This window comes from Pan paniscus, chromosome 8 (genome assembly GCF_029289425.2).
Source record: "Pan paniscus chromosome 8, NHGRI_mPanPan1-v2.0_pri, whole genome shotgun sequence".
NCBI lineage: Eukaryota > Metazoa > Chordata > Mammalia > Primates > Hominidae > Pan > Pan paniscus.
Genome location: NC_073257.2, coordinates 22,094,010 through 22,120,378, shown reverse-complemented (window position 1 = coordinate 22,120,378; position 26,369 = coordinate 22,094,010). Strand labels below are relative to the sequence as shown.

Sequence of the window (26,369 nt, the reverse complement as noted above, 5' to 3'; positions counted from 1 at the left end):
TTCTTAAGACAAATTCTGGCTTTATCACCCAAGCTGGAGTGCAATGAAGCAATCTTGGTTCACTGCAACCTCCACCTCCCAGGCTCAAGTGATCCTCCCATCTCAGCCTCCTGGGTAGCTGGGACTACAGTCGTGTGCCTCCATGCCAGGCTAATTTTTGTATTTTTGTAGAGGTGGGGTTTCACCATGATGCCTAGGCTGCTCTCAAACTCCTGAACTCAAGCAGTCCACCCACATCGGCTTCCCAAACTGCTGAGATTATAGGCATGAGACACTGCACTCAGCAAGACCCTTATATAAACTTCCAGTTTCCTTCTCAGTTATAGAAATTAAACTCTGTAACAGACCCACTTATTTCTTTTATTTTTTATGTAAACCCAGTGAAATAGGTACATTTATCTTTTATTGAGTTGAAATAATCTCCTTCAGCTCTCAAGTATATTTCTGATTCTTTCAGAAAAGTCTAAGACCTCAAAAGAAAAAAAATCAAAGGGTCTCAACTTTGTCATAACATTGAAGTTATAATATTGAAGTCAAGATATAAACGAATATAATTTCAAATATTTTATCACAGTACCACTGTGATAAAAATAAATATGAAATAATTTGATGATGAATGGGAACTACAGAATAAACAAGATAGCACTGCATATTTTAGAAATTGTATCTGATAAAACTTTTAAAAACCCAAGAAAATTAACACAATTTTAATTTTGTATTGTTTACATAGAGATGATCACTATTTTATAGCTATATATTATTATGTTTTCATTTATCTGAGATTAACAGGAAGTATTGCTAGAAAATATAGTGTAGCATAAATGGATTAATACTTTCAAAGGAATTTATTCATTATGTGTTATCAATTTATCATGTGCATTTTTTCATGTGCATTATGTCATATATTTTATATTTTTCAAATTCTAAGTCAATCGATTTTCTCAGAGTATATTATACATCTCACATACACATGAACTCTGAAATAACTTATATCCACTTTTCATTCCTTATTTTAATTCTGCCCCCTTCTTCTTCATTTCCCATTCCAGGATAATTAAAGGAAGGACATAGCTGGTCTCTAATAAATATATTTGGCTAACATTTTAGGTCTGCTTGGGAACATCTGTCTGATTTCCGTGTTATGTTTTATCAACTGTGGGATCTAAAAATAAATATTTACCAATATTCTCAGGGAATTAAAAAGTGGGAATCATGTTTTTATTTTTTTTTTCATTAAATTACTGTATAAAGCATACATGTACATAACACTTATAAGAAAAAATTAATACAAAGAACTACAGGAAAATCTCTGTAATTACCATATAGAAAAAAAGCATAAAGAAATAAGCGAGATAGAGAACATCAATGCATTTTTACCCCTCACAACCTTCTGCTTCCTTGAGGAAATCAGTCTTCTGACATTTATGTTGCAAATTTCCTTCCTTTCATTCCTATTTTATCAACTGTGTCACCTTCTTTAAATATTATAGCTTAGTTTTGCCTGTTTTTGAACTTTACATAATTAGAATATATATCTATGTTATTTTGTACATTGGTTTTAATTTAAATTTTGTTTGTAAGGTAATCTATGGTAATATATGTCACTGTAATTTTTATTTTTATTTTGAATTATGTTCAACTATTTGACTTTTTTTTTTTCCTGAGATGGGATCTTGCTGTGTCGCCTAGGCTGGAGTACAGTGGTGTGATCATAGCTAACTGCAGCCACCAGCTCCTGGGTTCAGGCAATCCAGTCTCTCAGACTTCTGAGAAGCTGGGACCACAGGTGCTCACCAATATGACCGGCTAATTTTAATTTTTTTTGTAGCGATGGAGTCTCACTTTGTTGCCCAGGCTAGTCTTAAATTCCTGAGTTCAAGAAGTCAGCCCACTTCGGCCTCCCAAAACACTGAGATTACAGGCATGAGCCACTGTACCTGGCCCACACATATTTATCCAGACATTGCTATGGACGCTTAGGTGTCTCCAATGGGCCAATTGTAGGCAGACTGGATTTTGCTATATGCCCTAGTGATATGTTAATGCATTGTTCTAAACTATGTACATGTGACTGGAATTCTTGTGTCATAAATCAGGTACACCTTCATTCATACTTGATGATTCTAAACATTTTTCCAAAGTGCTTTCATCAAGTTAAATTTCCACTGAATTTGCGTAAACAATTGCCTTTCTTCCACACATGTACCTCAAACACTCATTTTTTAGAAATATTTGCTCATCTGTAGAGTACACGACATCTTTAAATACATTTATGTGTCTTATCAATGAGACGGAACTCTTTTTTCATATTTATTTATCATTTCTATTGATCTATTTCCTATTTTTGGTTGACATTTCTAGGAGCCCCTTTCCCTGCATTAGAACATATTTCAGTTTTGGATTAACAGACAAGTTTTCAAGAACGCATGTGAAAGATTGTTCGCAAAGGAAGCTCTTTTCCTTTTAAGGCTTCTTAATTTATCTCCCATTAGTTACAAAGATACCACTATTTATGTGACTAACACTCATTCTGCAGCACCAATGCCCCATAATTTAAAGTTTATTTGTAAAATGAAATTTGGAGAGATTGGCTGAGTGTTTCTAAAAACCATTTTTTAAGAGATAATGCCTCCCTTAAACCTTTCCGCTGGTAAATATAAGAACATCCTTATGGGAGGACTCGTTGAAGTTAGTCATTCCTTAGGGAATGCTGGAGCATAGAGGGGTTGAGTCACAGACCTGTTGTTAATCCTTTCTCTTCTCAGTGAATATTAAACTAAAGTGTAAATGTCAAGGTCAGGAACTGGAAAAGCACTCAGGTCATCAGCACATTCAGTGATCTGATTATTCTTGTATGTTTTTGGTTTCAAGATTTCATGCAAAAAAATGGCCAAGGAATTTACTTTTATAAATATTTAGGTATTGCTATGGTCTCAATGTTTGTGTTCCTACAAAATTTATATGTTGAAACGTAACCGCCAAGTTGATGGTATTAAGAGATGGGGCCTTTGGGAGGTGATTCATGACTGCCTTAGTCCCTTGTAGCTGTTATATATAAATACCTTAGACTGGGTATTTATAAACAACAGACATTTATTACTTACAGTTCTAGAGGCCAGGAAGATCAAGATCCAGGTGCCAGCAGATTTCCTATCTGATAAAAGTTCACATTTTGCCTCAAAGGTGAAGCCTTCTACCTGTGTTCTCACGTGGTGGAAAAAGAGAACACATTTACTCAGGGCTCTTTAATAAGGTCATTAATCCCATCCGTGAGGATGGATCTCTCATGACCGAAGTAACTTCCAAAGGCCTCACCTCCTAATACCATAATTTTGGAGGTTAGGATTTCCACATATGAATGGCAATCATTGAGACCATAGCAGTGCCCTTAGAAAAGAGAACACAGAGAGCCAGCTCATTCCTTCTACCACGTGAGAACCCAGCAAGATGGCAACCTATATGAGGAAGTAGGACTTTCCTAGGTGCTGACTCGGCCAGCTTACTGATTTTGGACTTCTCAGCCTCCAGAACTTTGAGAAATGAATTTATGTTGCTTATAAGCTATTCAGTTTATGCTCTTTTGTCATAGCAGCCTGAACAGATAAGATAGATATTTAGTTAATTTTCAAAAGAGCTTGATCAAAATGTTTTATTGTTTGGAGCTGGAGTCTTAGTCCAAGTGACCTGACATGCCATTAAAAGAAACCACAACCCAGAAGGAGCATGAAGAGTTATGTCTTTGCCCTGTCCACCTAGAGCTGTTGACCCTTACAATAGCCATCTTTCCAAACCCCATCCTTTATTTAACAGGGTAAAGAATATTTGAAATAAAAATTATTACTATTCCAATTTTCCATGGGTATGCTACAGCTTTATTTATTGTTTCTTTAATTGAATCCCTTTATGATTTATATTCATTTCTGATTAGATGAAATCGACATTTAGGATTAGGAATTTTAGGATGTTGCCTCTGAGAGCACATTGCTTTCTAAAGTAAAGTACATTTGGATCATGAACTAAACTATTATAAAATAGCACCTATGTTTGATTAAAGAAAAATACAGCTAGAAATATGAATGGAGAAAAACATTTGAGGTATTTGCAAGATCCACATACCTAACAAAGTAGTACTGGTCTTACCACCTGGCAAAGATGTAAACAGGAGAGTTAATGAGCATCCAAAGAAATGCCAAAGCCAAAAGAAAAAGATATACTTTTTTCCTCCTGTTCTGCTTACAACTCAGCTTGGAGACTACGAGCCGCTATGTTGAACTGCCAAACTGTTCTCTCTGGTGTTGTAGAAGTTTGCTCCATCATTTCCTGAACAGCTTCCATACTTCCTGGAATTTCACAGCTGTGCATGCTCCAGACTAAATCTGGCCTCAGGAAGCCAAGCCTTCTACATGAGCCTTCCAAATCCTGGTAATGAAGTTTTCCAACAGGAATTAATTATGACAAGGAAATGCAGCTGCAGCATATTCACACTTGCTGAGATGAAATTTGAAAATAGTGTTGGTTCTTCCACTCACTGAAATTCATTCATCCCACAAGACAAAGATGGATGACTTTCAAGCTGCTTCAGGATGAGGCAAGGTAGTATATACTGATGGTTAAAAAACAAAACAAAATATAATAAATGGAATAACTTAAAGATTTACAACTTTTATGTCTTTATATACAGCATTAAAATGTAGCTTTAAATGGTTTTGTTATGCATCTTTTTTCTTTTCACTTCTTTTTTATAGGCCTACATTTTTATTCAGTCATATTTCTTTTTCTTTTTTTAGCTAACTTTTCTTTTCTTTTCTCAAAAGTAATATTGATATTTTAAATTCCCAAATATAAGATACATGACCACATATGATTTAGTTAAATAAGGTAATTATTAGCAAAAGTGCTTGTATGTTGCATTTTTAGTTAAATTAAGGACATTGCATTTATTTTTTATGTTCTATGTGTTGGAGTACAATGTATTTTGGTGAGTACCATCTTTGAAAAACTTTAGGAGTAAGCAAGGGAAGAGTGATTCATTAAAAGATAAAGGATTATATGAAGGAATAATTTATTATTAGAGAATATTATATATTACATCTTGAATTTAATGAATTCAACTTTTTCCTTTATTTGCCCATCTATGGAGTCCCTTTCCCAAATCCTAGTAATTACTTGTCTAATTGCTACATACTGTGTGTGCCTAAGTGAAATATTTGGAAATGGAAAACCTACTTAGAAGATTTTATCATGTGCAATAACTTGTAATGGCAACAAAATGCAATTACTCATTTACCAGGTCTTTTGTAGGCACATTTCAACCCCTTTGAGGAAATTTTCATGGCAGCTAATTGATATTCCCAAGTATTATTTTAGGAAAAACTGTGCTACTATGGAGTGCCTTTGACCTTCAACATAAGCTTGGACTCAATGAGTTAGCTCATCATTTGCCGCTGTAAAACTTCACCTCCTTCCTTAGGAGAGTCTTCTTAGGTTCATAGTAATACAGGAGGTAAAAGCTTTTTTCCTAAATATATATAGGCTAATGTTTGCATAGGATTTAATAGTTGTCAAAGTTATTTCGCATGCATTCTTGAATCTCTGCAACAACTCTAGAGGTGGGAAGAGTAAGTATAGTATTTCTTAATTTGTAAATAAAGACAATAAAAATGATTAAAGTGACTTTCATAGGGTGCTATAGCATATATATCAGAACTAGGAAAAACACTCAGTTTTACTGATGCTTGCTATAATTTTTTAATGGAATTTTTCTCATTTTGTTGATTCAGTTTCCACCTCCATTGTATACATACTCAGTCTTTATAAAATTTATTATTCCTTGGTTTCTATAACACGTGATTGGATAAGTGTTCCTGTTCATAGACATCCTAACATGGTATGGAATTTCTGTCTATTGCATTATTCAAATATGTGCATTTTTAGATGCAAAGTTTTGCTTACATTTATCATTGCAGAGAGAAATATGTTTTATAAGACAAGGAAAATATCAGGGAGTAGAATCATAAAATAGTGTAAATTTAGTATAGTGGGTATTTGCTCTCCGTATTTACATTCATCCCCTTGTATCCATGGGGGATTGGTTTCAGGATCCCTGGCAGATACCAAAATACATGGAATTTTGGAATCCAAAATTTTTATACTTTCTTTATGTAAAATGGCATAGTACTTGCATAGAACCTATGCATATCCTTCTGTATACTTTAAATCATATTTAGATTACTTATAATAATACATTGTAAATTCTACATAGTTGTTATACTGTATTGTTTTGTATTTGCATTATTTTTTATTGTTCTATTGTTGTTATGCATTTATTTATAATATTTTCAGTGGGTTGAATCCATTGATTTGGAACTCATGAATATGGAGGGCTGAATGTATTACCTTTTAGATGAACCCATGTTGTCAGTACCTGCAATTCAGCTGATCCCTACCCAGTTATCAAGGATAATAGGTGCCCTAGTGATGGTCAGTTTGAGACCTCTACTTGTCTGGCTCTAGCACTTTTTTCAGGCTGTGAAACAAGAGAGTTATGATAACTCAGTCATCATTAATCTGAAACCATTTGCTCAGACTCTTTGGAAAAAGTTATATTAGTCAGGGAATACATAATAATTTCCTGACTTCCCACAAAAGGATGTGTATACCTACTTATATATAGAGAAAGAATTGTTATAAGGAATTGGTTCATCAGATTGTGGAGGGGTAGAAACCTAAAACCCGATGGGGAAGGCCCACAGGGTGGAGTTTCAGGGAGGAGTTCCAGCTGGAGTCCAAGGCAGTATGCTTGAGAATTCCCTCTTGCTCAGGGGAGGACAGTCATTTTTTTTTATTATTATCATGATTTTTAAATGAATGGATGAGGCCCTCCAACAGTATGAAGGACAATATGCTTTATTCAAAGTTCACCAATTTGAATGTTGATTTCATCCAAAAAAGCCACCTTCACAGAAACATCTAGAATAATGTTTGCCTAAATATCTGAACATTGTTGCTCAGCCATGTTGACACATAAAATTTACCATTGCAAGTGTGTTCTATTTTTTTTCTGGTATTGATATCTATAACCACCCAATGAAACCAATGGCAATGAAACCATCTTTGTTATCAAATAGAAAAATGTTGCCCCTCTTTAAAAACCAGCATATTGAAAAGCAGAGCTCACAGACTAGGATGTGCATTAAAGAAGGGGAGAAAGAAAGAGAAAGATGAGGAAAGGGATTCAGTCATTTCTAAAGTTGGTTGACAGTTTATTATTTGCAGTTAAGTGAACATTTTTCTTTATTTCTTCAACCTGTTTGAACTGTGGTTTTCTAAAGGAGTTCTGGGCAGTGTTAGATTTAGCAGACTTCTCAGCTTATTCCTTCAAATTTATAGACATGAAAGTAAATCCAAAGAGATAAAGTTTTGGGTTTTTTTTTTTTGTTTTACCTAAAATAACCGCATAACTTCTTGCAAATTTTAGACTGGAACCCTAATCTTGAACTCTGAAACCACTGTTGTTTTTTGAGCAGTATGAAAAGTATTATAGATACCTAGTGACTGCTTATTCTAGTTGATGTATAATGCTGTTAAATCTGGCAATTTCATTAAAGCAAAAATAAATACCAGGCTCTTTTTCATGCCATTCCTTACCACTTTTGGGTATGGGGAAAGAAATTGTTCTCCAAGAGGTAGGTACTTCAAACAATCTTTCTGCTCTAGAATTAAAGGAAATTGAAGGAATCATAAAATCTTAGAACATAGGATCAATCCTGTTACTTCTCATTCTAGGGAGCTTACTGTGTGGTGCGTCTCATCTTAGAATGAGTCCTCCCATTAGGGAAGAACAGGTTTGTGAAATATATATACAGTGTGACAAAGTCCACACTTTGGTAGAAAGTGCAATAACGACAGATACACCTATCTGCTGAGACAGGCATCATTTCCCAGCAAATCAGCCATAAACCCGTATCACGGACAGACTAACAGAAACCAGGGCTCATCTAAAAGACACAAATAAGTTTTAACCAGGATCAGGATTGTTACCAAAAATAGAGGCTAGATTTGAAGTTAAATGTAAGAATTAAGAGGATTATGGTCTGGAAAAAGTTGGCCCAGGAAGCAGGGAAACAAGAAGGCTTTGGTTCTATTGGAGCTTAGGTGGGAAGCCATGGAGTGTGTGAAAGACAAAAAAATATACCTTCCCGGGGAATAAATTTGACTCGTGGAAACCACATTTTATTCATGCCAATGTATCAGGAAATAAATGTCATCATTCTGCTTTGGATAAATACATTTCCAGAAGATCAGAGAGAGAGAGAGAGGCAGATGGAAAGTGTCTCATGCTTCAGACTGGTAAGCTCATACCTGACAAGGTGCCATCTCTTCTAGCATGAGACAGCCTCAAAAAATAAGGAAGATTTCAGATCCTTTGCTAGGAAACAAGATTTTAAAAATAAGAATTAAGAGGAAAACTCAGATTTACTGAGTGTTCACCATATGGCATTAAATAAACACATTTAATCCTCGTAATAACACTTTGGAGTAAGAAATCTAACTGGGGTGGGAGTGGAAAATATGAAACTTGAGATAGCAATGGTATAATTGGCCTTGGATCATCTGACGCCTACTTATATCTTCTACTTTTTTGTATCCTCCACAAATATTGCTGACCACTCTAGAAATAAATTCGGTCTTCTTATTATGTCCTCCCTTAATGTCATATGTTCCTCCTTCCCTCCAGTTTTCACACTTGTAAATGTTAAACCATTTATTTTCAATTACCCCTGGATATCTATAAGCCACATAAGATCATAAGCCATTCCTGGTTTTTGCGTCTTTTGTCTCTTTATCTCTAATTCTTAGCACAGTACATAAAATACAGCTAGCATTCATAAATAATATTTGACTTGTAAACTCTGGCTAACAATGTTCTTTAGAAGTTCCATGGATCTAAAGACCACTGTTTCCAAAACTGATGTAATACGTAGGCCATTTTACTGGTTAGTTGTGTCCACCAACTTGACTGGCTAAGGGATGCCCCAATAGCTAAGAAGGCATTATCTCTGGGTGTGTCTGAGAGGGTGTTTCTTTTATTATTTATTTATTTATGTATTTGAGATGGAGCCTCACTTTGTCACCCAGACTGGAGTGCAGTGGCACCATCTCAGCTCACTGCAACCTCCGCCTCCCAGGTTAAAGGGATTCTCCTGCCTCAGCCTCCTGAGCAGCTAGGATTACAGGTGTGTCCCCTCACCCCAGGCTAATTTTTTTATTATTATTTTTTTTATTTTAAGTAGAGACAGGTTTTGCAATGTTGGCCAGCCTGGTCTCAAACTTTCAACCTCAAGTGGTCTGCCTACCTTGGCCTCCCTAAGTGCTATGATTACAGACATCAGCCACCATGCAGGACCCTGAAAGCTTGTTTCTGAGAAGAGATTAGCACTTGAATCAGTAGAGTCAGCAAAGAATATCACCCTCCCCAGTGGGAACTGGCATCATGTAATCCACTAGAGGCCCAAATAGAACAAAAGGGCAGAGGAAGGGTGAATCTGCTGTCTGTTCTGGAGCTGGGACATCCATCTCTCCCTGCCCTTGGACATCATTGCTTCTGTTTCCTGGGCCTCCAGACTCGGACTGAAACTACACCATCTGCTTTCTCCTGGGTCTCCAGCTTACAGGCAGCAGACTCACCTCTCAGTCTCCATAACTGCATGAGCCAATTCCTCATAATAAATCCATTTCCATATATATCTCTCTCCTATTGGTTCTGTTTCTCTGGAGAACCCTGGCAAATACATTGATATAATGTAAAATGTGGGACTTCTACCACCAGTCATAGCAGAGTAACTGGTAGCACACTAGCCTGTCCATTGTAAACAAACATAAAATTGGAGGAATACAAAGCAATTGTTTTCAGAGACTAGACAATTGACAGTGTAGAAATGTAATTCCTGAAGGAAAGAAAACTCATAAGGTGAGTCTCCAAATTGTCCTGGCTTTTTGCCTAGGACAGTTTCCTGACTTTGTGGCATCGAGCTGGAGTCCAAGCAGTGCACAGTGTTTGAAACATGTTGAGGAGGCAGAGATCAGAATTTAGGGCAATTGAAGTGGTCGGACTTTGCAGAGCGGGGCACAGAATGGAGGGACAGACATAACTGCATAGGTTGGGGTGCTCAAAAGCTCCTGTAGGGGGTACCTTAAGCATTGGCCTGACGGATAGGCTGCTCATATGTAGGTGAAATTACCCAAGCCTAACCAGCTGTTATAGGATTGAGACACTAGAAGACAAGGATTATCTGAGACCTTGGATTTCCAGGCTACCCAGTGTGAAGAGACCACCTTAACCTCTCCTTCACGCTGTAGGCATCCAGCTGAAACATCAGAAAGACTTTCCTTAAGAGTAAGGGTCTTGCTATGAGAAACTGAACTCAAGATTTTCCCGATCAAAGTCTAAATCCAAGCCCTCACAAAGCTCCACAGGGAGACAGAATTCAGAGATTGAGCTGGCTAAAAGCTTAAGAAGTGCTTGAGATTTTCACAGATCTCCTAACAAAGCACAAACTCAAATGCATGCAAGTCAAAGCCCTTTAAATACACATAGAGCCACATAGGTGAGAAAAGATGCAGTGTGGTGTTTATGACCAGTCCTAGTGGAAGAATTTCAGTGCAAAACCCTGCTGAAACCAAAGAGAAAAAGAAAATCTTGAAAGCAGGAAAAGAATAAAGACAGAGTGCATACGAGATAACAAAGTCAAAAATTATATCTGACCTTTTATTGTAGACAATAGAGAAAAGAGGATAACATAATGAAATGTTAAAGGCCTAAATGAAATAAAACAAAAGAAAATTATAAGTCCCCAATTCTATAGTCAGCAATAATAACTTTCGGAAACAGGAATGAATAGAATACATTTTGAAATGAGCAAATGCTGAGAAAATTAATAGCTAATAGAAAAGCACTATAAGAAATGCTAAAAGATATTCTTCAGGCTGAAAGAAAATAATAACAGATGGAAAGTTGTATCATTAGATAACACAAAGATCACAAGTAAATATAAAAAGAAAATATGTTATTATTTTTCCTAGTTATAAGTTTTTCTAAAAAACAAAAGACTATTGAAAGCCAAAGTAATAACATTGAAAAGTGGATTTTATAACATACATAGAAATAAAATATATGATAAAAATAACAATGATGCTGGGGTGAGATAAGTCAACATGATATAGTTTGTTTATTATATTTGTGATGGAGTGTAAAGTTGGAAGTGGGAAATGCCAAATGTATTGTAAAAAGTGTGAAGTAGGAAGAAGAAGGTATCATGGATGAAATGTGAAGTGGAACAGTACTGACTCTAAATGAACTCTGATAAGTTAAAGGTTTGTATTGTCAGCCTTGAAGCAAACATACACACATGCACACACACACACAACCAAAAAAAAATAGGCTCAAAACTGCAATTAATAAGTCTATGGAGAATACAAAATAGGCTATTACACATATATTCCTGACTCTGGACAGCTGAAGAAAATGGCTGCTACCTGTCTGTGTCACCAAACACACCCAAAACAAAACTAACAAAAGGATAGATACTCTACCCCAAACCAGTACCCTTGGCATAAATAGCAGACAGAAAATGAAAAAGGTTCAAAATAACTATTAATTAAAAATTTTAAAAAAATCACAAAATCCCGGCAAGCACCTGCTCACACACTTCCTGCCAGTCTTTATGGCAAGGCTCTAGAGGCTGTCCAAGGACAACCACAGGGAAGAGATGAGCAGGCAGCTAGCATCTGGCCTCAAATTTCTCTAATATTACCAGCAGAAAGGGGAAGTCCACCCTGTTAGGAAATATGTCCTTGTAAATCAGAGCACTGATACAGGGGAAGGGCTTTTGATTATGTGTGATTTGATGTGATTGTTTTTGAAAATGTGAAGTTATAAGACAAAAGCCCCTACGAAGGGGAAGCCCCCTTTGCCAACTGTACGGTGAAGCAGGAGAATGGAGCCAAGGGGGAAAATGTAGGTCCAGACAGACCCAGAACAAAGAACAGCCAGATATCAGTGGACATTGAACACCTCGTTCCAGCACCAAATAATAAAAATACAATGGAAACTGGACTTTACTCCTAAAAGAAGAAGAAATCAATAAGGAAGGAATCTTATAAATCACCCAAAATCTAGAAAATGAACAAAAGAAAAATAATAATCTGATGCGAAGTAAACAAAATAATTAGCAAACAAGATTTCTCACATCTCTGCTGCTCCATTTCCCTTCAAACCCCACGCCGAAATAATACAGAAAAAGCTGTAAGACAAAACTCTAAATTAAATGCAATTTAAAAGGTATTTGGATATGTTGCAAACCACCTTGCATCAAATATTTTAACAACTAAGGAAGAAGTAAATATTATAGATTAAACAGAGAAAAGAAATGGAAGAATATGACAAAATGATCTCAGAAAACTAAGACTAAATTACAAGATTTGCAAAGAATAGACTTAAAACCATAAGAAAGATATTGATAAGATAGTGAAATAACTACAAACATGAAAATTAAACAAAGAAATAAGAAAAATAGGTAGAAAGTGGTTAAAATGAAAATTAGGCCAAAAAATACTCATGACATTCATGTAATTAGATTATTTAAAGAAGAAAATACAGACTTAATTGTATAATTAAATAATACTTTCCAGGTATAAAAGAAGACATAAAGAATGTACATATTGAAAATACCCATTTGGTACCTGAGAAAATTGATTCACAATGATAAAATCCAAGACATAGCCTAGTACACCTCTTAAATTCTAAAAGAATACAGAAAACAAAATAGTATCTAAAGAAAAAAAGGAAAACATACTGGAATCAGACTTTTCAAAAATAATATGCACAGAAAGGCAACAGTAGAGTAGCATTTAACAACAACAACAAAAACCCAATGAAAGGAAGTGTGGACCAAGAATTTTAATTCTAGCTAACTTGTCAGATAAATATCAAGGTTATAGAAAAACAGTTTTAAATACAAAAACTTAGGGATTCCTTATCCACATGCCTTTTTTGAGGAATATCTGAGTGTGGATTTTATCTAAACAAGAGATCATTTGAAATTCTTAAGCAAAAGAATTTATGATGCACACTTGGACATATGTAATTATAGCCCTAAAGATAAATTAAAGGGTAGATGATGGAGGAAAATTAATGTATAAATAGTACATGGTGAGTCAATGTAAATATGATGCAGCTAAAATATGGGGGAAAGAAAGAGGGAAGGAGGAACATAGAAAAAGCCCACTGTTGAGTAAGCCATACATAGAAGTTAAAATACGTTATGAAGAACAAACAAGGGAACGCTTCCAGCTTTTGTTCATTCAGCATAATGTTGGCAGTGGGTTTGTCATAGATGGCTCTTATTACTTTGTGGCATGATCCTTCGATGCCTCGCTTGTTGAGTCTTTAGGGTTTTCTAGATATAAAATCATATTATCAGCAAAGAGAGATAATTTGACTTCTTCTTTGCCTATTTGGATTCCTTTTATTTCTTTCTCTTGCCTGATTACTCTGGCTAGGACTTCCAGTACTATGTTTCATAGGAGTGGTGAAAGTGGGCATCTTTTTCTTGCTCCAGTTCTCAAGGAAAATGCTTCTAGCTTTTGCCGGTTCAATATGATGATGGTTATGGGTTTGTCACAGAATGCTCTTATTACTTTGAGATATGTTCCTTCAATGCCTAGTTTGTTGAATGTTTTTATCATGAGGGATGCTGGATTTTATCAAGAGTTCTTCCCATGTCTATTGAGATAGTCATATGGATTTTGCTGTAAATTTTGTTGATGTCGTGAATCCCATTTACTGATTTGCATATGTTGAACCAACTTTACCTCCTAGGAATGAAGTCTATTGATTGTGATGAATTAACTTTTTTATATGCTGCTGAATTTGGTTGGGTGGTATTTTATTGAGGATTTGTGTGGTGTGTGTTTCTTAGGGATACTGCCCTGCTATTGTCTCTGTTGTGTCTTTGCCAGGTTTTGGTTTCAGGCCAATGCTGGCTTCGTAAAATTAGCTAGGGAGGAACCCACCTCCTCAATTTTTTGTAGTTTCAGTAGAATTGGTACTAGCTACTCATTGCACTTCTGGTAGAATTTGATGAATCCAGCAGGTCTGGGGCTTTTCTTTTTATTACTGATTCAATTTTGGAACTCAAGATTCGTCTGTTCAGGGTCCCAGTGTCTTCCTGCTTCAATCTCAGGAGGTTGTGTGTTCCCAGGAATCTATCTTCTGTTTCCTCTACATTTTCTAGTTTGTGTGCATAGATGTGTCCATAATAATAGTCTCTGAGAATCTTTCGTATTTCTGTGGGATTAGTTGTAATGTCACCTTTGTCTTTTCTGATTGTGCTTACTTGTATCTTCTCTCTTTTTTCCTTTGTTAATGTAGGGAGTAGTTTAATTGATACTTATTTATCCTTTCAAAGAACCAACTTTTAGTTTTGTTGATTCTTTGTATGAATGTTTTTAGTCTCAGATTTATAGAGTTCCCCTCTGGTTTTAGTTATTTATTTTCTTCTGCTAGTTTTGGGGTTAGTTCATCCTTGTTTTACTAGTTCCTCTAGGTGCGATGTTAGGTTGTTAATTTGAGATGTTTCTAACTTTTTCAGGTAGGCATTTAGCACTATAAACTTTTACTTAATACTGCTTTTGCTGCATTTGAGAACTGGAACAAGACAAGGATACCCCCTATTACTGCTTCTGTTCAGCAAAGTACTGGAGGGCCTTACCAGAGCAATCAGGCAAGAGAAAGAAATAAAAGGCATCCAAAAGGAAAAGAAGTCAAACTATCTCTCTTCACTGATTTTATCATTCTGTGCCAAGAAAGATGCCACCAGAAGCCTCCTGGAACTGACAAGTGACTTCAGTAAAGTTTCAGGATACAAAATCAATGTACAAAAATCAGTAAAATTTCTATATGTTAATACCGTTAAAGCTGAGAGCCAAATCAAAAACACAGTTCCATTTAAAGTAGTCCAAGAAATACCTAGGAATACATCTAATCAAGGAAGTTGAATACCTCTGCAAGGAGAACTACAAAACTCTGCTAAAAGAAATCATAGTTGACACATGGAAAAACAGAAAAACATTACATGCTCATGAATTGGAAGAATCAGTATAATTAAAATGGCCCTACTGCCCAAAGCAAGATACAGATTGGATATCTAATTTCTTACAGATTCTTCACTCTAATATTGAGAATCTACAAGAATCTTAATTCAACAAACAAAAACCAAATACCTATATTAAAAAGTAGGCAAAAGGCATGAACAGACACTTCTCAAAAGAGAATATACAAACAGCCTACAAACATAAAAAAAATGCTCAACATCACTAATCATTAGAGAAATGCAAATCAACACCACAATGAGATAGCATCTCACACACCAGTCAGAATGGCTATTATTAAAAATTCTGAAAACAACAGATGCTGGCGAGACTGCAGGAAAAAGGGAACGCTGATACACTGCTGGTGAGAATGTAAATTAGTTTATCCACTGTGGAAAGCAGTTTGGAGATTTCTCAAAGAACTTGAAACAGAACTACGATTCAACCCAGTGAATCCATTACTGCATATATATCCAAAAGAAAATAAACTGCTGTACCAAAAAGACACATACATGTGTGTGTTCATTGCAGCACTATTCACAATAGCAAAGACATGTATTCAACCTAGGGTGCCATCAACAGTGCATTGGGTAAAGAAAATGTGGTACATATACACGATAGAATACTACACAGCCATAAAAAAGAATAAAATTATGTCCTTAGCAGCAACATGGATGCAGCTAGAGGCCATAATCTTAATCAAATTAATGCAAGAATAGAAAACCAAATACCAAGTGTTCTCACTTATAAGTGGTGGCTCAATATCTGGTATTTATAGACATAAATATGGCATCAATAAACATTGGCGACTAACTGGGGAGATGGCCAAAGTTTGAAAAACTAGCTGTTGGGTACTGCACTCACTAAGTTGGTCATAGGATCATTCGCATCCAAAACCTCAGCATCACGCAATATCAAACCTGCACATGTACCCCCAAATCTAAAATAAAAGTTCAAATTATAATAAAAAATAAACTTTGCAAACCTCTATACAATTGCATTTTAAAATGTAGATTGACATAACTACAGATAGAGTATTTGAACCTCACAATTTCCAAGTAACCAAGGAACTACTCTATAAAAAGAATCTGTGATGCCTAATTTTGTGTATCAACTTGGGTAGACCATGGTATCCAGATATTTAGTCATACATTATGGTATATATTTCTGTGAATGTGTTTTTTTAGATAAGATTAACATTTAAAACAGTAGACTTGGAGTAAAGCAGATGACCCATTTCTAAATTGAGGAGATCTCATCTAATCAGTTGAACACCTTAGCAGAAAAGAAACTGAGCTCCCTTGGGAAGAGAGAACTCTGCTGGCAGGTGTCATTCAGACGAACTGCAACATCAACTCTTCCCTGGGTATTCAGACTGCTGGTCTACCCTGCAGATGTTTAGACTTGACAATCTCCATGCTAGTGTAAGCCAATTATTTAAAGTAATAAATTTTTCCTTTTTCTTTTTCTCCCTTTCTGTACATATAAAAATTATATATGTATGTAAAGTATACATATACTCCATATGTATATTATATGCATTATAAACATATAAATACATCTATTTATTTATATATTTATACTCATATATAAAAACACACACACATACCTTGTTGGTTTCTTATCTTTGGAGAAACCTAACATGAAATGAATCCCAGATGTTTCACAGAGAAATTTTTCCAATCTTCTATGTCCCAATAAGCCTGAAATTACTTCAGAGCTTTGAAAATAAAGAAAATTTTACTATTTTATTTTTTGAAGCAAGTATAACCTTATTATCTAAATCTGAAAAGGCTAATATTAAAAAGAAAACAATAGATTTATCTCATTTTTGAATATCGATGCAAATTTACTAAATAAAATATTAACAAAATCCACCACTATATTAAACTAATAACACACTATGAGAAAGTGGGATTTATTCTAAAGGTTTAAAGTTGGTATGCTATCAGGAAATCCATTATTATGATACATTGTTTCAGTAGATTTTTTTAAAGGAACGAGTTGTAACTATCTACATAGATGCTGAAAATACTTTTAGCAAAATATAACTCTCATTCTGGAAAAAAGCACTCAAGAATATAGGAATTCGTGGCTGCTTTCTTAACACAATGCAATATACATGCTTAGTCCTAAAGCCAACATTATACTTCATCAGAAACAAAAGTAAAAGAAACTAGAGGTACTTCTAAAACAAGGAATGAGAAAGGGATGCCCAATATTTCCATAGTTATTAGAGGTATGAGTCCGTGGAACTAAATAAGAGACCACAATTAGGGTCATGATTGTTAATGAAGAAGAAAAAAGATACTTGCAGATGATGTACAAGTACACCTGAAAAACCATAGGGAAACAATGCTAGAACTAACTCAACCAACAAAATAAGTAAGGAATATAGCATGATACAAAAATAATGTATAGAAATCAATACATTTTTGTAATAAACAATAACTAGTTTTTGGACATAATGGTAGAGAAAACCCCATTTATAATAACAAAGATAATCAAATACTTAAGGATAAAGTTAATAGGAAATGTCCAAAGTGTTTATAAGGAAAAATTTAAAGTACTCCTGATCAACACAATGTTAGATTTGAACAAATGAATAGACATCCCTTGATCCTAACAAGCATGACTCAACACCTTCAAAATGTTAGTTCTTCCTAAGTTAATATAGCGCTTTCTTTCATAATAAAAATGCCAACAAACCTGTTACTTTGGAACTAAACATGCTGATACTATAGTTTATATGGAAAAAAATCTGCAAAAAGAACAAGGAAACCACTGAGAAAGAGAAATAATCCAAAGGACAACAGCCCTTTATCAGCCTTCAAACCATTCAGTAAAGTCTCATAATTAAAACTAGAGCATAAGTGGCAAGGTTACGAGTGAATAGAATAGAAACCCTAGAAATAGATGTACATAGAGTACATAATCTATGTGGCATATCATGTCAAAAAAGTAAACATAATATTTTTAGTACATGGTCAGAAAGCAACTGGATGGTCATTAAAGAAACAATAAATTAGATTTTTACTTAACACCATATGCAGCAATAAACTCCAAATTCTCTCTTTTGGTATAAGCTCAAATTTTTGTTAAGTTGTTTGGTCTTTTCCTGTGCTGCCTTGAATTCATTCAGTGCACATTCTGAAATCATGCCCAGTCATAGATTTGAGCACACTTCTATGCAGAATTTGGAGTTCCCTATCTCTAGCCTTTCCCTGCCATTACTTCCTCCTACCCTCCAGTGGCTATTGTGTCTTTCAATTCTGTCTGTCATCTTTTCCTCAAATCAGAAGTATCATAGGTTATCTATTAGAGTTTCAGATGTCCTGTGAGCACAGACTTCAAGCTGTGGATATTTTCTGGTAATATTGATATATTTTTGTTTTAATGCTTTTTAAAATATTACTATGGTATAAGGGATGACTTAACTCCATTATCATCCATATTTTATCCCCAACTTACCTCTGTTATCCCCACATGGGAAAGTCAGTTGCCTCAGAAGCATATATTTGATAATCCTTTGGGAATGACAGTTTGCCATTTAACAGCACTTTATGTCATGGTACTCTAGAAATCTTCGGGGTCTATTTCTCATTATTATAAGAATTTTTAGTTTTGTTTGTGTTCTTTGAAAATGTATTCAATATATGTCTCCTAAATCTTCAAAACATAGGTGATTACTTTTTTATAATATAAAGTTGCAACTGTTATGCAGCTATCTAATCAATTATAGAAGTTTTGTAATTTTTTTATAGTGTCAATTTCCTTTTTTTTTTTGAGTGGGTGGTATTTTATAAACTTTATAAGACCCAGTATAACTTAGTTCTCTTCAGTCTACAAAGTCCTTTTTCTGTAACTTCACTAGTACAGATGTCACTGTGATGTTACTGCGATTGTATTTTTCCAGCCCATGCTTTAATCCTCGGAATTAACAAATATGGTTTTAACAAATTATGCTAATTATCTGAAATAGTCTATGTCTCTTCCCAAGAACCTCATTACTTCTTTCCAATAAACACCTGGAAAGCTGCTGTACTTTGTTCTAGGAACCAAATAGCTAGTCATAAATAATAATCTCCACAGATGAAATGTAAAATTATGTTTCTCATTTACAGTTTACAAATCATTTACACATATGTAGTTACATTTTGACTTGTATGATTTCAGAGACATACAAGGTTTTAGATCACTGAGGTTTTGTCTTCAGATTAAAGCAATTAGTTTACATGACTCCACATTTCAGGACAAAAATGGGAGGGAGTGAGTAATTTCTTTATATATAGTATCTTAAAATAAAGAGACTGGGAGATAATGAAAAAAGATGAAAGGCTTTTAGGGAATCACACCTAATGTATTATCTTCTTTATTTTACAACTTTGCCTCCTTGTAAGTTCAGAAAACTTTATACAATAGGTTTAGCAAATGAGTCTTGAAAATAAAATTGTTCTACTTAATTTTGAAAAGATACTTATCAACTCATAGATGGGTGATAGATCGACAGACAGATAGGTGAGTGTTTCCATCTTTAAAATAGGTAATACTGCACTCACATACATCCACTAGAGTGCTGTAAGTAATAGCCCAAGGAAATGATTATATTGTCACTTCATAAGTGTAATGTGTGGCAAAAATACAGCATCTAAAGTGAGAAAAGTGTAAAGTATAATTCAAGTACAAAGTGTGATACACATATTTAATATGTCAGGAACCTAGTCCTGCAGGTGTTCAGAGGTAAACAAAAATTTCAAATAAATGTGCTGTGCTGGGAAGCATGCCTTAATGTCCCACTGGGTTGACTGAAGGCATAAAGAATGCTGGCTCTTGTCTTAATATGGAAAACTACACCTGCTGTGATCGTTTCTTAATGAACCAGCCCTTAAAAAATTCAGCCCAGTGACTCAATGTTGACTAGGAACTGGGTAGAGAATAGCCCCTCTAATTTTCTCTAAATTTAACAGCCACTAATTGCATTGCAAGACCCCCCTCCTTTGCTGCTTACCTTTGAGTTCTCCATGAGATAAGGTGCTAATGAGATTTTCAGTCTTTCTTTTTTCTTTTTTCTTTTTTTAGCAGCACTATTAAGGCTAGTGTATTATGCAAGATTTACCCCCACTGACTCCAGTCCTGTCTGTTTCTCTTCACATGTATACAGAAGGTGATTTTGTTTTATGGAAGATGAGGATTAATTCTCAAGTGAAGATGCTTTATTTCTATCATTAATGAACAAATTGCTTTTTTACAAGGCTTGACTGTAAGAGATTAGCTATTCCTTTCTGGTTATTTAGAGGCCCTTCAGGCTTTCTTTGGGGATCTCATTACTTTCTACAGTGCTTCAAAAAGAGATTAAAGAGTCCTAAAGGATGCTAACATACACATAAACCTGAATATGTTATTCTTTTTGGAAAGAGAATAGGGAAGGAAAGTGGAGGCATGTTGTTTGGGGAGCAAATAAAAACCTAATATATTTTATCCATGTGAGAGTTGTGGCACCTCATTCCACTATTAAACACTCATGGATAATTTGCTTCATTTATTAGACTTTTAAAAGCTGCTAGAGGTAAATAGTAGACGTTATAAAAATGACTTTCATGTAATTTTCTTGATTATCAGTTCATGAATGACTATTCACCGTGCTTTCAATTATCAGCATCAGAATTCTTACCATCACTATCAGAACGATTAATATTTACTGAACAACTACGATAGCCATAGAACTATGCTAAGTGGGTTTACAGTCTTATTTAATCCCCCAAATAATCCCATGACATTATTTACACTGTTACCCTCATTTGTAATTGAGGAAACTGAAGGTCATACAGTCAGTAAGCATGGAAGCATAAATGGAAACCAGTTCTGTCTGACTTGACAACATTCCAACTTAATTTGTTTTCAAACACATGGATAAAAACTCAAAGTTATCCTACTAGACACGCTGATTAAGACTAAGCTTTGCTACTGAACCATCCATTTTTGTTTCAATTAGTCACAGTCCATTTGGAGGCAAATTTCATGGTAGCCAATTACTAGGTTGGTTGAGCAAACTATTTGATTAAGCAGGAAGTAAACGTCAACAGCTTGATTTTACTAAAATTTAGTGATCTTTAACATATGGATTGTGACATCTTCCCTGACAGTAGCACTGCCTCCTTGTTTACAAGGGGATCTTGTGCAGGGTCTTTGTTCTCAGGCTAGTTTCAGGAGAATCATAGAGAATATCGTTTATTGAGTGCTTACTATGAACCACTCACTGTTCTAAATCCTTTACATAAATTCTCTCATTTATGGATTAAACAACTTTATACAGTAATAATATAATCAACTCCTTTTCACAGAGAAGGGAAACAAGATACACAAAAATTAACTAACTTGTCCAAAATCCCAGTCAATTTCAGAGACAAGATTCTAACACAGACAATCAGATCTTGTCAAGCACTCTTGCTCTAGGCTGCCCCTCAGTTGATGAGAACACCATCCCTTCCAGGTGCTCAGGCCATAATTTGAAGCTACCTTAAACTCCTCTTTCTTTTCGTATGCCACATTCACTCCAACAAAACTCTACTGTGACCAAAATCTCTTGAATCTGACCATTTCTTACTATCTCTGTTGCCTTTGCCCTGATCTCTACCCTCATTTTCAGCTAGGTTTTTACAGTATCCTCCTGTTTGCATCTTTCTGCTTGGTTCTTATCTTGCTGCAGTCTCTTTTCAAAATTTTGCTATATTCGATAAAAAATAAAAATTCAGAATGCTTTTGGAAGATCAATGGACATTCATTTACGAATTAAATGCTGCCCAAATGACCTCCCAGTATCACAGGTAACTAGTGGAGAAATGAGAATCCAGAGAGCCTAATTCCTAATGATAGGTGTTTTTTATTATTAATTCTACTGGACATTCCTGTTTCCCATTCAGGATACTTTTGGGGTAGTATTCCGGTTATCCTTTTAGTTTACTGTCAGTCAAAGTGAATCCTTGATTCCAAACAAAACAAAACAACGAACAGACAAACCAGTCAGAGGAATGATCTGTGTCGTTTATGCAATTGTGATGTAATTTTTCTTGCCTTAAAGATATACTCAGATTAATATTTTATTTAGATAGCTAATTCTACAAACTGAAGTCATACCAGTTCTGCACTGTCTGCTTTTAAAGATCTGAATCCACTATGTGACATGTTTTCCCTTTTCCCTGCCTCACCTCATACCAAAATCAGTTTCACCTGTGTGGGCTTTAGTCTTCAGAATACTCACCTCCCAGGGAGGCATCCGCAGAAGATCAGCACCTTGTCTTGACTGTCTTGAAGTTATTATGTTCATGCGATCAGAATCTAAGTGAAATTACTTTGTTAGAGGTGCATAATGCCTGAAACTGGCTTCTGGGCAAGGCTTCTATTAAATAGCACGATTTTGGAGATCTGTAACAGAAGGTATATTATATTGGTGCATCCTAAAATGCGTGATGGAGATTTCCAAAATACCATCAAATTTGATACTGCAGTAGGTGGATAATAGTGTCTCAAAACAATGAACAATATTTTGTAAGAGAAAATAGAGGGAATAGAATATATAAATTTATTTATATATTAAGATTATATATGTTATATTCTTCATTAGTGCATACTTTATATTATAGATATGAATTATTTATCACTTACATGTTAAGTAAGTATCTTTAGGTGAATTTTTAAAAGTTCTTTATCATTTATTGTGCTTAATAGGTATCTTCAATTTTAATGGAATCAAATTTATCATTTATTTCTTTTAACATGTGGACTTTTTTGTTCTGTTTAAGAAATCCTTTCCTACTGACACATAATAGATATTCACCTGTGTTTTCTCCAAATGTTTTTAAATTTGGTTTTGATACTTCAATTTTTCATCCATTTAGAAACATTTTATAATGTAAGAATTCAATTACATATTCTTCCCTTAATAGAAACTGATTGCTGCAGTCCCATTTATTAAATTATGAATTATTTTTTATTTGCTTACATATGTGTGTAGATCTAAGTGTGAGCTCTCCATTCTATTGCATTAGTCTTTTTTTCTTTTTTTTTTTTTAATTCCTGTGCTAAAATAACTCTTGATGTCTACTCCCTTCAAAGGTGCCTGGCTTCTTCATTGTTGTTCTTCTGTATACATTTAAACATCAGTTTACAAGTTCAACAATGACTCCACTCAAATTTGAGAGCTGGGTGAATGTTGCATAGACTCTTCTTTCAATTTGTAAAGAATTGATATATTAAAAATATACTTGTGAATATGGCATATTTCTTCATTATTTAGGTCAATATACTTAATCTTAATAAGATATTTATTAAAATTTTACCAAAATAAGTCTTGTCCATCTTTTTGTAGATATGTATGACACTTGTATATAATATGACACATGAAATGACATATCTAATACATAATACATCATATATAGCCTATGTTTGACTACATATAATGTACATTTTGAAAGACTACTTATTTTAACAAACATACATTTGCTACTGCAAATTACACACAAATATATGGTTTATGAAATAAAAAACTTCTAAAATATTTTCTTCTAATACTTTGTTACACTGTATAGAAATGCAATTAATATTTATATTAATCATATTTCTAGCAACCTTCTTAAGCTCTTTTCTTAATTCTAAAATTTTACCAAATGATTCTGCTATATATTCACATAGGCAATAATATCATATGTGAATGATAATTTTGTTTCTTCCTTTAAAACTTACACATTGTATTCACTTTTTTCAGATTTATTGTACAATATAATCAAAATGGTAATATTAGCTCTTTTCTTTGTTCTCAATTTATTAAGTAGCATAACATTACCCCTTTGTTGAAATGGAACTATCTACAACCTACTTATAAGGTTAAGTTTGTTTTGCTCCAAATGCTCCAGTTTACCTGATATTCAGTTAAATACTGTCTTCTGAAAACCCGTCTTCTGAAGCTCCTTTCTTCATCTGTCCATCTGAAATACTGCATTGCTTGATATGACATATATATATATATATATATGTTCTGCTTCCTTTGTCATTCTTTTTCTTTAATTACTCACCTTATTTTATTGAAAAATTCTGTTAAAGGTTAAATCTTTTCCTTGTATTTCTAAAAATATCTTTAACCTCTCAGCCACTGGCTTAATGATTTAACATGATATAAATTCACATTCTTGGACTTGATGCCTTTGCAAAAATCTGAGGTTATTATAATCCTTTCTCTTTATAAAAAATCTTTGTAGTTTTCTTTAAAGTCAATCAGGATTTTTTTCTAACAGCTGCTAATGTAAAATGTAGTTTAGAAGTAACTTCCCAAAAATTATTTTTGGTTTTCTTCTTCAATTTATATGCAATTTGTGTGTAGAAATTTATTTTGTGTGGTATGAATGTTACTTCTTTTCTGAAGCTTTTTAATCTGTAAGTATATAGGTAGGAACTCATTTTTATTTGTTGCGTTTTTTACTTTGAAAAAAAAATCTCATGAAAGAAACCATAGATGAGAAATTAATAAAATAATGAGATGCTAAAAGATTAGCATCTTAACCATCTTGCATAAATTCCTTCCACAACATGTATTGTTTTCTTAAGTGGTGTTTTACAATGAGCTTTTTCATACCGAAGGTGTTTTTATGTAGACACAAAGTATTGATTATTCTTTAATGTAGCAAAATCCCAGTGAAGATCCATATTCCAGCCAATTTTCTGGCCTGTAATGCATCCCAAAGAGAATTTTATTTGCAATTAGATGTCAGTAGGAGATGAAACATACTACAGATACAGAAGGAAAAAAAAAAAGAAAAGTCATTACAGTTCCTCTCTGCCAGAAGTATGACCTTTTTCCAAAAGAAAAAAAAATAAAGATAAACATTCTAATTGTATCTTTGAATCACAAGACTGTTGAAAATACATTTGCTAAAATGAAGGGCAATTAAATGTTCCTACTAAACCTGTTGTTTGTGTTACAGGCTGTTTCTTTAGTTTAGTTTGCAAAAAATAACATCATTATGCGAGATAGAGATGATAAAATAAAATATATTAAGTCTCCCAAATAGCGCAAAATAATTTTTTTCTTTCATTGTTTTTTGTTTGTTTTTTTTTTGAGGTTTTTTGCTGTTTCCAAACAGGCAGTTTTTAAGGAATAGAACATTAATATAATTAATTGAAGGATCTTTATAATTTGAGGTTGTATTTAAATAACCCTGTAGGGGAGTGAGACCTCTCCACTGAAATGGGACAATTTGCCACCTACAATAAATATGTTATAATCATTTTTCTTTCCAGTTTCTCTTGAATTTGCAGTTTACCCATACCCAACAGCCTTATTGGAAGGACTATACACGATTTTCATGGTAAGCATATTATGCATGTGTCATTAAAAAATAATCATGGCCAGGCACGGTGGCTGACACCTGTAATCCCAGCACTTTGGGAGGCCGAGGCGGGCGGATCACGAGGTCAGGAGTTTGAGACCAGCCTGACCAACATGGTGAAACCCTGTCTCTTCTTAAAAATACAAAAATTAGCCAGGTGTGGTTGTGGGCGCCTGTAGTCCCAGCTACTAGGGAGGCTGAGGCAGGAGATTTGCTTGAACCCAGGAGGCAGAGGTTGCACTGAGCCGAGATCGCGCCACTGCACTCCAGCCTGGGTGACAGAGTGAGATTGTGTCTCAAAACAAACAAACAAACAAACAAACAAACCGTGTTTTTGTAGGGGTGGAAATGGAATAAGCAGTGAAGAGAATAGGAAGGCACTGTCTGAATTTTATTCTACCGCTCTGCATGTCCCCAAAATACAAATACACATTATTTCAGTCTCCTTCCAGAGTTTGCTTAATTTCATTTTTCTATGGGATAAGGTAAATAATTTCTTGTAAAACATTCTCTTTGCTGGGAAAAGCTAACCCGATGAACAAGGAAAAATTTCCTAAAGGTTAAATGACTGACTTTGGTTGACTTGATGTTATGTGCTTAAACTCTGTATAAACTTTTGCAAACATTTTCCATTTTCTCCAGCTAACATTCAGTTTATTTGAAGCAAGTATATTTGGAAATCTGGACAAACAGCAGGAAGATAGCCCAAGCAGTCATACATCCATTCACCAACTACCCTATCATTTAACACACCTCTAGTTCACACTGACTTCATGACTAAATTGTGAAAAATGTATTTACACTCTTATGAGTCCAAATGTAAAAAAATTTTTTTTACTT

General features: G+C 34.5%; 1 long non-coding RNA gene across 1 annotated transcript; it reads right to left on the bottom strand.

Moving 5' to 3' along the window:
• Positions 1 to 657: 657 nt before the first annotated feature.
• Positions 658 to 24,122, bottom strand: LOC117974495 (uncharacterized). The gene is made up of 4 exons (XR_004664514.3): positions 24,065 to 24,122; positions 22,409 to 22,572; positions 16,760 to 16,870; positions 658 to 4,603 (listed from the first exon to the last, which is right to left on the bottom strand). It is a non-coding gene; the product is annotated as an uncharacterized LOC117974495 (long non-coding RNA).
• Positions 24,123 to 26,369: the final 2,247 nt, after the last annotated feature.